The 5,639-nt window shown below is 34.1% G+C and overlaps 1 pseudogene; it reads right to left on the reverse strand.

Moving 5' to 3' along the window:
* Window positions 1–4,020: 4,020 nt before the first annotated feature.
* LOC116858369 lies at window positions 4,021–4,096 on the reverse strand (annotated as a pseudogene).
* Window positions 4,097–5,639: the final 1,543 nt, after the last annotated feature.

Here is a 5,639-nt window from a genome sequence, read left to right on the forward strand (position 1 = left end):
ACCAAAACATTAGCTCTAGTAATGGCAGAGAATTCAGAAATCAGGCCTAAATTTTTGGAAAATGTCTGCCCCTTAAGATAAGATGTTAAGAATCTACTGAAGATTAGGTTTTATCCCAAGTTATAGCCAAGATATGGCTTCCCACAAATATACATCTCCTTGTTCTTGAGAACTCTTACCAGTAGTTGAAATCTTCAGTCCTAGAGCAGAAGTGGACTGTAGTCATCCACATTCAGTTCAGGATGCCTGGGTTGAAAAAGTGAGTCAAGTGCAACAGGTCAAAAGTCCTCTTCTTCAGTACTCTTTACCTAAGGAGATAGAAGTAAGACAGTACTTAAGGATTAAAAAAAATACCTCTCATGTGTATATAGTGTATGCATGCCATTCTTTTATTTTTACAAGAAAGACGTAGTTAATACAAGAAGCACCATTAATTAGGCTGTAGATAACTTACTCAATAAACACAATAATGGTAAAATATATGTTTTTTTTCTCCTTGAAGAACATGTTGAGATGTTTTATACAGAAATGAAAACCTCATTGATTATTCCTTGGTTATATATTCAGCAAGCCATATCAGAAAGGACTGGCTTCTTCCAGAGCATAGGCATTACTTTGAAATGAGCATAATTTAAATATATAAACTCTTTAACTGGGAATCAAATATAAGACTGCACATTCATTTATTTAAATTTCTTGTATCATGGGTGAAACGTATACACAAATCTCAAACCTTTGGCCACAATTGTTTCTGTCATTTGGTTATGAGTAGGTCTTCAATAATACATAATATCGTAACTTTTAAACAACTTAACAAACATGAATTTTTTGACTACTACATTTAGACTTCAATAAATACCATACCATCAGGGTGATACCCATGGTATCAAATCATAATATCAAATCAAATAAAGTTCTGGTAGAGGGAACATATTGTTCCAAGGATCCCATGAGGTAAGTCAATCACTAATTGAAGAGAATGCCGATGATATTGATGTGCCAGAATGAATGAAAGCTATTATCTTTTTAAAAGAGATATGTATTTATTTGAGAGAGTGAGAGTGAGTGGGGGACAAGGAAGAGGGAGAGGGAGAGAATCCCAAGCAGACTCCCTGCTTAACCTGGATCCTGACACCAGGTTCAATCTCACAACCCTGAGATCATGAACTGAGCTAAAGTCAAGAGTCAAATGTTCAACCAACTCAGTCACCCGTGTGCCTCTATCTTTTTGCTTCTTCTTTTTTTGTCCCCCCCCCAAAAAAACCCCCAATTATCTTAAAAGCCACGTTCACTGGTCAGATATTTAGCATACTTGGAATTTCTCAGTCACCAAAGGCAGATACTCACATTTATTTCATGGGGTGATGCATCTCATTGATATTCAGCATTCCAAAATGAAACTTGAAGAACAATAACTAAAGTATCAGCCTCAAAGCAACAGAATTAAGATTTATAGAACACTAAAATTAGACAAACTATTCTAAAAGTAATTTTCTCTTAGATGAGAATAGATATAGATTACCAAAATAAACTTCTCAAAAGGATTTAATAGTCTGAAACCCAAAATAAAGTTCTCTCAGAACAAACCTAAAGCAAGCACAGTCTTAGCAAAAATGATTGTTATCTATCAGGCTCCATGATTTTTAATAATCATGGTTTTTAGTCTATTTTGTCTTCTCTAAGTAATATGAAATCATATAATTGACCCAACTCATAGCATTCCCCATGAATATAGCCCTTGGAATTGAAAGGCTTATCAAGGATCACAACCTTAAAACTTAATATTAGAGCAGATTGAAGTTTAAGCATATTCAATGTGGGAAACTTGGGTGCTGTCGAGTTTCCCTAGAGGCAGCAGGCTAGAAGAGTATTTATTCAGTAGTTTTTATCTAACACAACAGAGATAAGACTGTAGTTAAAAACGAGAATTAAATCTCTCATTTTATATGATCCGTGCATATTATACCTTAATGGAGAGACAAGAGTTGTCAAAAAAGGACCCATTACATGAGTCCTAGACCACTGATTCATCAAATACCATAAAGGAAAACATGCAGGTTTTATATTTTGGAGAACTTCTCAGGTAGTTCCATGCAGAAACAAGATCTTACTACTAGTTACCTCTTGTCTACATATCCAGGAAGCCGTATCAATAACAACCTGTATCAACCTTAAGTGTATACAAATGAACCACATGAAATTCAGGATATAGATATCAGATATTGGACAACTCATAATTGTTTTCAATGTCACAAATTAAAGGATATATATATATATATATATACTTTCAAGGTGGTTGTTACAACCCTATTTTCTTTATAACTTGTCATAAGTAACCCAAATTATCACAAAATCATAGCAACTTAAACATAATATAAGGATAAATATGCCTTTTCCTGTATTTGGACAACGAGAATATCACACTGTAAAGATGTTATGAATAAATCACAAACTTCTCAACATTATATCAATCTAGTTTGTAAAAAGAAATTAAGTTTTTATCATAAGCATTTCATCAAATAAGTCCACCAGTCACCATTAAAAGGAACCTATAATGAAATTCATATTGATTTGGTTCATAAACCCAGTCTACTTGAAGGCCTTATTAGTAAAACAAACATTATTCACAGCATCTTCTTTCATTATTTTGATAAAAACGGAACCACATGCACTCAGTAGGTGAAAAGCAAGTCTCAGGTTGCTCATAACTTATTCCATTTCAAGTTTCATGTGATAGGCATATTACTGAATCTTACATTCTCACCCTAATTGGTGGACTCTTTCTGTTATAATGAGTTCATCAATGGCTAAGCACATCCTTACACCATTACAGTTTCTTAATTAGATAATAGGGGGAAATGGCCTTCTTATGTATTCAGAACGAAATGGATTTGCACATTGATTATGGAACCAATGAATCACAAAATTTATAAAGTTTCAATCACATCAAGTTGAAATTAAAAATATGAATTTTTTCATGAGGGTAACAGCAAGCAGGTAAACCACATACTGAGAGAAAAAACAAGATTATGCAAACCTTGTTTAAATGAGTAAACCTACTTGTCTTAAAAGTGAATTTTCAATCTCCTAATGATTTATTTGGAATTTATCTTTCAGCAAAGGCAGCCAGTTATCCATAAACAATGGTTTGGTGCATCTCTTGCCAGCAGGACTTACAAAAATGCCCAATGTGAAAATCAAGTGCAAAGTTATTCATCATTTTATCCAATTTCAACCTGGGCAAGTATATTACTGAAAGTTACATTCTTACCCTAATTATGAGAGTCCTTCAGTTATGAGAAATTAATCAGGGATAAAAGAATAATCCAGCACTGTTAAATACTGTATTAATATTATAGAAAAAATTGTTGGTTTGTGTATTTAAACTCTACTGAATATAGTGTGTTGAATATAATTCCAATGTATCATAACATTTTCAGCATTCAATTAACTCAATTTCAGGTACAAGGTAAAGATTTTTAAATCAGTATAGCATCAGATATGTTAATATATCATTGAGAAAAATGATCTCTAATGTTGTTCATGTTTCTTAAATGAGTAAATCTAATTGTTATAGAAGTGAGTCTTCACTATTTTAATAGTCTCTTTGGACTTTTCAGTTAGTAATGGCAGCCACTGTCTCATAAAAAATAAGATAGTGCCAGAAGGATTTACTGAAAAAAACTCAAGAAAAAACAACCAATGTCTCAGTATCAAAAGTAAAAAAAAAGAGGAAATTACATATATATTTATATTTTATATATAAATACATTTTTATATTTGTATAATAAATAAACATATATTTTAAATAAATAAATATATGTAAATATATTTAATATATTTATATTTATATAAATATATATCACATAAAGAATGAAAGCTTATTGTTTTCTTATCAGTGTGCAGATAGAAATGTGCAAAAGAAGCTTCACACAGAGATTTCATTGATACCCCAAATTACATTCTAGTTAAAGGGAACTAAGGAATCCAAACTTCTTGCCACATGATTTCACCTTCACTGAGCTTCAGCATAATCCAACTGAGCTTGATTTTTGTGTTTTCACTTCTGTACAAGACATTAACTTATTATTGACTCAAGCCCTCTCATTTGTATGCATGCATACATTAGACTAATATGATTACCAGAGGTAGCTTCCCTAAACACTAGTGCTAAAGTGGATTAAATGCTGTCATATTATGTTTCTGGACACTTGTATGGTATAAATCACCCTATGGATGACAGGGCAAAGAATGTTCTCTGTTAGTAGTATTTCTCTAAGAGGACAAAAGTGGAACTACAGTCAAAAAGAAAGATTACATCTTTTATGTGTTTATGGTTCCTGCTTGGTCTTTCTTTTTGTTTAAGATGTTATTTATTTGTTTGAGAGAGTGAATGCATGAGAGATAGAAGGAGAGAGAGCATGAGGGTGGGGGGAGGTGCAGAGGGGGAGGGAAAAGTAATATCCCCGCTGAGTGAGGAGCCTGATATGGGGCTTGATCCTAGGACCCTGAGATCTTGACCTGAACTGAAGGCAGATGCTTAACTGACTGAACCACCCAGGCACCATCTGCTTGTTCTTTCTATATGATTGATATATTTGCTACATGAAATATGATCCACTACTTAAACTGTGGACCAATCATTAGCCACATATATTAAGAACTAAGAACATATCTTGATGTCCCAAAAGTTCATTTTCACTTTTGTTTAACCCTGCCTTTGGAGATGTGTCTTGAAAGAAGTTTTGTGGACGATGTTGAAGAGGTTACTGCTTATGTTCTCCTCTAAGATTTTGATGGATTCTGGTCTCACATCAAGATACAAAGCATTTCACTTACTTGGGGAGCATAAGGAATAACATGGAGAACATTAGAAGAAGGAAAGGAAAAGTGAATTGGGGGAAATCAGAGGGGAAGATGAACCATGACAGACTATGGACTCTGAGAAAGAAACTGAGGGTTTTGGAGAGGAGGGAGGGTGGGGGCTTAGGTGAGCCTGGTGGTGAGTATTAAGGGCACATAGTGCATGGAGCACTGGTTGTGGTGCATAAAAAATGAATCTTGGAACACTGAAAAAAATAAAATTAAATAAAAAAAAAATAAAAAAGCTTCCGCACAGCAAAGGAAACATTCAACAAAACAAAGAGTCAAGCCACGGAATGGGAGAAGATATTTGCAAACGACACTACAGATAAAAGGCCGGTGTCCAAAATCTATAAAGATCTTCTCAAATGGAACACCCAAAAAACAAATAATCAAGTTCAAAAATGGGCAGAAGACGTGAACAGACACTTCTCCAAAGAAGACACAAATGGCTAACAGACACATGGAAAAATGTTCAACGTCATTAACCATCGGGGAAATTCAAACTATCAGGGAAAATCACATATGATATGACATTACCCCAGTTAGAATGGCAAAAATTGACAAGCCAAGAAACAACAAATGTTGGAGAGGATGTGGAGAAAGGGGAACCCTCTTAGACTGTTGGTGGGAATGCAATTTGGTGCAGCCACTTTAGAAAACAGTGTGGAGGTTCCTCAAAAAATTAAAAAGAGAGCTACTCTATGACTCTTCAGTTGCACTACTGGGTATTTACCCTGAAGATACAGATGTAGTGAAAAGAAGGGCCATATGTA

The sequence above is a fragment of the Lontra canadensis genome, unplaced genomic scaffold (assembly GCF_010015895.1).
Source record: "Lontra canadensis isolate GAN:19392208 unplaced genomic scaffold, GSC_riverotter_1.0 scaffold135, whole genome shotgun sequence".
NCBI lineage: Eukaryota > Metazoa > Chordata > Mammalia > Carnivora > Mustelidae > Lontra > Lontra canadensis.